Source organism: Lytechinus pictus, chromosome 4, assembly GCF_037042905.1.
Source record: "Lytechinus pictus isolate F3 Inbred chromosome 4, Lp3.0, whole genome shotgun sequence".
Classification (NCBI taxonomy): domain Eukaryota; kingdom Metazoa; phylum Echinodermata; class Echinoidea; order Temnopleuroida; family Toxopneustidae; genus Lytechinus; species Lytechinus pictus.
In genome coordinates this window covers 28,834,125-28,842,444 of record NC_087248.1, presented here as the reverse complement: position 1 = coordinate 28,842,444, position 8,320 = coordinate 28,834,125, and positions in this window count along the sequence as shown.

The following is an 8,320-nucleotide window of genomic DNA, read 5'->3' as shown; positions in this document are numbered from 1 at the left end:
CGCAAGCGAGTGCATGCAGGGCCAAATAATGAACGATGTGCAAGAAGAGCCAATGGATATACCACACCGAGGTCCGCAGGACCGAGTGCGGTATATCAATTTTTGCAAGTAGACAGTGGCGTAGTTACGGGGGGGGGGGGGGAGGGGGGCCGGGGGCACGTGCCCCCCCCCTGAGATTTGGTGTGCCCCCCAGGTGCCCCCCTGAAAACAATTGGCAGAGCTCGGACATCGAGCTTTCATCAATTTTTTTTCATTAACAAATTTGCTCTAGCTGTAAAATGTCCCTTTTATAGTCTGCATATTAGCATTTTTAAGCTCACGCTGCGTGGTCAAATTGTTTGATTTGCCAAGTTCCTATTGTCTACGTGTATTCCATAATGTTCCATTAAACAAATGTATTCAGACTGCCCAGATTCTAGGTCTAAATCTAAAACATGCGCGATAGCCTGCATGTTCTTTATATTAAATGTACTCAAATTATCCAGTTTCACATCAGAATATCAATAATTGTCTTCTCACGCTTCACGATCGCATTATTAATGATATCCAATTAACTATATCCTATTTATGATTTACAAAATATGAATAGAGTGTCCCGCTTTTAGGTCTAAAATCTCAATTTTCTTCCTCTCGCGCTTCGCGCTCGCATCAATTGTTTAGTTACATACCTATCCCATTTATTAATACAAAAAGTGCTAAGAATTACAATTTTTTAGGTCGGAATGTCAAAAAAAAATGGCTCGCGCTTCGTGCTCGCATTATTGAAATATATACCGTCTTCGTGGGTAACTGTAAGCAGTCCTTAACAGGTCCCTTTTCGATAATGCTAGAACAGTTAATACAAATTTCTGCTCGCGCTTGGCGTTCGCAGTAACCATCTAGTTACATACGAATCTTGTTTAGGATCACACATAACATTGCCCAGAATATTAAATTTTCAGGACAAAATACATGAAAGTAACACCAAAAAAAAATCGCTCGCGCTTCGCGCTCGCACTTTTTATAAGGCTTATGAGAATATTTCATGTTTATGTTGTTTTATAAGAATAAAACTAAGAAATGACTGATCGGGGGAAATATAGGTAAAGATAACTTCGGGCCCCGTCCCCTATTGGCGAAAGTCGGATCCGCCCTTGTGACACATATACATGCACACAACGGAAAAAATGGTGCCCCCCTGAAAAAGCAAGGACCCCCAGTGCCCCCCCAGGAAAAAAAATCCTAGCTACGCCACTGCAAGTAGAGCACTGAGTTCATTATTTATTAGGTCATCTATGCACAAGAATGCGTGTATTGTTTGTTTTATACACCCCCACCCATGTTGCTGAGTTGCCCCGAACGCTATATTTGATGTAAATTCGAGATAATTCCAGAACTCGCACTATCCTGCACTCTGACGTCAGAGTGCGGGATAGTGCATTTGGTATGACGTCAGATAGTGCATTTAGGATGCAATAGTGCAATTCGCTGAATATCGTGTGATTCGATTTGGACCAAACAGATTACAGAACATTCTTGGGAGTTGTATAAAATCGGTAGACTAGCTTTATAGCGGGGTGATATAGGAGCACTTTGAGCACCTAGCAAGGTGGATACGTGCGCTATGCAAATCCTAGAATTATATTTAATAATTAAACCACAACCTTAGAAGGGTTTAATTTGGACCCGAATTCAGTATACGGGCCTATTTGTTGAGGGAGGAATGCCCTTTACCCTATTTTCTCTAGCTTTCATTTCGGAAAAGTTTGATTTGTGTTTTAAAAGACAAAAAAGGAAAACAACTCATCTTGCCCTTTGAATTTCGTGCAGTTTATATTACATTTCGGAAAAGTTTGGTTTATGTTTTAAAAGAAAAAAAAAATTATCTTGCCCTTTGAATTTTGTGCAGTTCATATTACAATTTTTCTTATATTTTCTGCCTTCTCTTTGAGTTATTCTTAACTCCTATATTGTAACACCGAGGAACGGTCGCATACATGCAAACACAACGGTATATTATCGCACCATGTCTCAAGACTGGTCTCTACAGTGCGTATAAAAAAAAAACGGGACAGTTTTGAAAAGTCTATCAAAAATTTGTTTCAAATCATTATATCTATATTTTGATGTTAATAGATGCTCTTAGATCTTATCTTTGAAATGCCATTTGAAAAAATACATTTTGTTTATGCTTGAGCGAACACGGGGCGTATTTGTCGGGGGTTCAAGAGGCTTGCGTCAAAATGGCAGAAATTAGAAATTTGATGATTAGACTTTTGGCTAATCAGCAGACTTCCTCTTAATCTTTTCATTATCTTTGACAGGATTTTCGAATTATGCTGTCAAATTTCATTTACAAATTTATTTATTTACCTGAATTATTTTGTTTTTCATTTAAACTTATTTTATCTTTGAATTTTCCGTCATAAGTAAGAAAAGAAGATTTTTTTGTCAACCCAAGAAAGAATTGCATTATTGATTGGGAGAATTTGTAATTATTTAAATCTTTTTATTATATGTGAAACAAATTATGAATCCTTCACCAAGTTTAATTTTGTGCTTGACAGGACAAACAGGAAAGGATTCATGTCTTTCAATGGCAATGGTGTATTGAGTCAATTTTGGAGGGGCAAGTTATGGCAGATCGGGTAAAATGTATTAAAAAGTTGTAAAGCGAGCAAGCAAAAATTTCCACTTTTTATCAAAATATCAAATTTTGTGATTTTGACATAATATTCAGAAAATGATATCATATTTCACTTTCTATATTTTCTGTTAACTTATTTTCCTTTCCTCTTCTTTTTCTTGGTCATGATTTTTTTTTCTTTTTGGGGGGGGGGGAGCACCCCGAGCCCCCACCCATCAGTATGCCACTGTTCAAAGGCACCATAACCTTTGTAGCACTCAATGAAAGGATTTGAAAAAAAAAAACATGCTCTCCCATACTTCGGTTAAAAAAAAATTGTTTTGCCTAAAGAAGGAAAATTCAAAGCTAAAAGAGAACATATTAAAAAGGAACAACTACAGAAATCTTCAAGCAAATAAGTAGATTTGGAAATGAATTTTGACCGCATAATTCGAAAATTATGGCAAAGATAATAAAAAGGTTAAAAGGAAGTCTGCTGATTAGCAAGAAGTCCGACCATCATATTTATCATTTTATGCCATTTTGGCGCAAGCCTCCTTTTTAATCCCAGACAAAAACATTCCGTGCTCGCTCGAGCATGAACGAAACTAAATTATTTTAATGGCATTTGAAGGATAAGACTTCAGAGCACCTATTGATATCAAAATATAGTGATCATAATTTGAAACAAAAATTTTATAGACTTTTCAAATCTGTCCCGTTTTTTTTATACGCACTGTATAGGTTGCTAGCACATGTGCAAGTGTTGTACGACCTCCAGTCGACTAAATGTGACTACTTAGTTGTGCCACCTCTCGCATCAAGTCGTACAACGTTGAACAACACTCACACGATGATCTCCCGACCGATGGTACGATCTGATGCGAGTGAATCGATCGTATTTGATCGCGTTTGGATTTTGAACATGTTCAAAGTTCAGATGCGACCAGTTACGACCGAGTTCGTGTGATCGTCTACAACGACTGCGAGTGCTCGCAAGACACCAAGAGATCGATCGTGCAACAACAAGAAAAAACTGTTGCAGGCGGTCGAAAACTGGTTGTACGTCAATTATGAAAGAGGCTTTAGGGACGAAGGGCGAGTGTCTACGACCTGATTATCGATCGCTACGTCACCAGGCCGAATCGGCTCACTTCGGTCATCGCTGAGGAAGGCAGCAGTTAGCAGCCTAAAAATTTCGAGGTAATTCTTTTATTTTTTTTTCTTTGTGTTGAGATCAAAAGTTTCAACTTTATGTTAAGTCATTCATTATGGATACTTCATGCCAATTTGACTGCTGCTCATTGACATAAACACGCTGTTTCCGCCAAAGAATGAATGCCTTTTCAATGCATGGACCTGTCACATACCTTATGCCTATTCATTGATGAATGGCTTCTAGAAAAGTGATATGTGACTTTTTAGCCCATAAATCATGTTGATGAGGAAAAAGACTGCATTTCTATTGAAATAATTCGTGAAAACTTTGGTTATCAAAGTTTCCCCTACGGCGGCCGTACGGCGACTCGAAAACAGCCGTTTTAACATTGTTTTTTTACCAGCTACATAATTGGTTTGAATAACAAGTTGAACGCCTCTGGCAGTCTCGCCTGCATTACGAGATTTAATATAGCAGCAGTGCTGACTGTGAAAACAGCTATTGAATTATTCACAAAAGAAAACATTCATATGATAATAAAATAATATGTTTGATGTCAATTGACCCCAAATGGCCTTTGACCATGATCATGTGATCTAAGACGTGTGTAAAACAATCAGTCATACTTGATTACCCTTATTTCTATGTCTCATGAAATAGATCCATTAAGTTATGATGCCAATTCAACAAATACTCCTAACACGGCCAAATTTCATTGACCTTAAATGACCTTTGACCTTGGTCATGTGACCAGAAACTAGCACAGGATTTGTAGGGATACTTGATTGCTCTTATGTCAAAGTTTCATGAACTAGATCCATAACATTTCAAAGTTATGATGACAACTCTATACAAATACCCCCAACATGGCCAAAGTTTATTGACCATAAGTGACATTTGACCTTGGTCAGGTGACCTGAAACTCAAGTAGGATGTTCAGTATTACATGATTATCCTTGCTTAGTTTAATGAACTAGGTCTATATACTTTCTTAGTATTGTTCATTTTCAGGGGAGGAAATCTACTGGTAACAAACAAATAAGCATTAAAGTAGATGGAGTTGAAATAGAACAATGGCAGTGTACACAGTTTCTTGGTGTGTATGTTAATCAGAATCTAGACTAGAGTGATCATGTCACTCATATTGTTACCAAAATTTCTAGAAATATTGGTGTATTATATAGGGTAAAAACATTTGTTAATGATAGGATATTATTGATGATATACAATACTCTTGTACTGCCACATATTTCATATTGCAATGGTCTTTGGGCTACATCTAAAGTGTCAATTACCAATATATTTCTCCTGCAAAAGAAAGCAGTTCGCATATGTACTGGGTCTGGTTACAGAGACCATACAAATCCCTTATTTGTAAAGCTGAAATGCTTGAAGGTAGAAGATATACTTTTTTTGCAAACTGCCTTATTTATGTTTCGTTTTAATGCCAATATGCTACCTGACTCATTTTCTTCAATGTTTCAGCCTAACAGCACTGTCCATTCATATAGCACAAGACAGTCATCGAACATACATTTGGTTAATCCCCGCACCGCATTAGCTCATAAATCAATCAGACACCGTGGTTCAGATGTTTGGAATTCTCTTCCACATAATATTCGAAATTTGAAAACCTCACATTCTTTTAAATTGGCTGTAAAGCGCAATCTCCTTTCAAAATTACAGAATCTGTAAAGTGCTAGTAACGTACATGTATACATGTAAGTAATTTGGTTTTCTTTCTTTCTTTTATTCGTAACTGAAGATTAAGAATTTAACTTTGTTGAATTACTACACCATATATTCATAACAATTTGAAACTTAATTGTTATATCTCGGCAGTCTATCACTTTTACATTCTTCTCTTTCTTTCTTCTCTATCTTATTCTTATAATAATAATAATAATATGAACATTTGTAATGCATTTTTATTTTGTTTTCTTGGATGCAAAACCAGTTTAAAGGTGCTTCAACCAATCAAGCTTTTAGCTTATGTTGTAACACCTTTGTATGTTCATTATTTACCTGTGTTTCATATATATATTTATATATTATCTGTGTATTATTTTACATTGTACATTGTGAACATGCATGAACAAATTAATAAATGAATAAATAAATAAGTTATAACGACATTTCAAAAACTTAACCTTGGTTAAGATTTCGATATTGATTCCCCCAATATGGTATAAGTTCATTGACCGTAAATAACATTCGACCTTAGTCATGTGACCTGATACTGGCACATGATTTTTAGGGATACTTGATCGCTCTTATGTCCAAGTTTCATGAACTAGATCCATACAATTTCAGTTATGAAGACAACTCCACAAATACCCCCAACATGGCCAAAGTTTATTGACACTAAGTGACCTTTGACCTTGGTCAGGTGGCCTGAAACTCAGGTAAGATGTTAAGTACTACATGACTATCCTTACGTCTAAGTTTCATGAACTAGGTTTATATCTTTCTAAGTTATGACGACATTTCAAAAAGTTAACCTTGGTTGAGATAAGTTGATATTGATTCCCCCAACATGGTCAAGTCAAAGGGAGATCCAACCTAGGTCATAAAATGTTGTGTAAGAAATGAGAAAAGTAAATAAAGCAGAATAGTGAATGTTTAAAAGAAATCGGACAAGCAATTAAAAATGTTATGGCTGCTTTAAAATTGAGATTCCTGAGACTATGTAGATTTTAAATTGGCAACTGGGTATTTGGTAGATTTTGACAAGGGGCAAGGACAACTTTCCCACAGGCAATGTACTTAATAACCAGGGGTTTGTGGTTTTCTCTTAAGTACCCATTCGCCTGGGGCAAAAATCTAAATACCCAGGTAGTATATTGTTTCATGTTCTCATGAAAGAAAAAAATAATTTGAAATAAAACTTCTGATAAAAAAAGAAGACATTTTAGTCATTTTATGTATTGGAGTACATGGAACAGTAGTCCTTTCCTTACATCACATATTATGCAGCCAATTTGAAGTATCGGTAATAGTGATTAAAAAAAGAATGAAAAGGCCTCCCTTTAAACTTTAACATCCAAGTTTACCACTTTTCGAATTCACGTAGAACACCCGCCATCAACTGAATTTGATCAGCATTCTTTGTCAATCTTTGAAGCACTATACTGATGAAGATAAGACGATTTTAAAGAGTTTTTTTTATGAGGGAATTCATCATCGCTTTAGAAAATTAATTGCGAAGTTTTGTTTCAATAAGACAGAGAGAGAAGAGGAAAGCGAAAAGGTTTGTTATTACAGTAATTAGAGGAACGAAGAGAAAGGAAAAGAGAGATAGATAAAGAATAGAAATAGAGTGAGAAAAGTAATAGGTGACCGTCGAAGGAGTCCAACACTGTACAATTGACTTCGTATTGTTTATGTCTATACCTCACTTGTTGAACGGTGTATGCATGCGTTACACCGCATACAACCGTAATTTCGAAGCTTCGTTATTCCGAAGGTTCGGATATTCCGAAGTTTCGTTATTCCGAAGGTTCGTATTTCCGAAGGTTCGTAATTCCGAAGGTTCGTTAGTCCGAAAACGAAATGAGGTTCGTAATTCCGAAGGTTCGTTAGCCCGAAAACGAAGTGAGGTTCGTAATTCCGAAGGTTCGTTAGTCCGAAAACGAAATGATTAACGAACCTTATTTCGTTTTCGGACTAACGAACCTTCGAAACAACGAACCTTATTTCGTTTTCGGATTAACGAACCTTCGGAACATCGAACCTTATTTCGTTTTCGGATTATCGAACCTTCGGAATAACGCCACAAATGTTCGGATTAACGAACCCTTTTACGTTTTCGGATTAACGAACATCGAGGTATAGGCAATTTACATGTTTCGGAATTACGAACCTTCGGAATAAAGAATCTTCGGAATTACGAACCTTCGGAATTACGAAGTGTAACCGCGTTACACAATAATATTTCACGACTTTAGAGACAATCTTTAAAATCTAAAGGGTTGTATTATTCATTCATTAATTTTTGTCATCTTTTTAGTATCCATTAAAGGGGTACCCCAGGCTGGGGATAATATGTATAAGCCAGTTCGTAGTTCCACTCTGCGCATGATCAGAAGATTCTGCGCATGATCAGAGGAAGGTCATTTGTACTAAAGTGACATGGTGGTTTAAAATTTAATGAGATAAGCACCAAATTCGATGTCTTGATTATTCATATATTCTTTTGAATTGTGTTTTTCATTCACATCCACAAAAAAACGCGTCCACGAATGACTGGTATATTTCACAGTTTGCCAAGTACATTGTACAACATCCTCTAGTATGCATTCAAAGCAGAAATGCAACAAATAACTTCATAGAGTGTTCATTGATGTGCTATTCTAGTCACCTGGTCTATTCAATTTCTTCATCCCGCTATGTAAGGCATGCATACGTAATATCTCGCTTTGAAATCTACCTATCTTAATGAAAGAAATGAAAGGTCATTTGACCAAAATTGTCCCAAAAGTAACTACAAACTGGTCTATTGAACAGATAAAAGAAAATCAGACAAACAAAACACTGAAAATCTGATCAAAATTGGA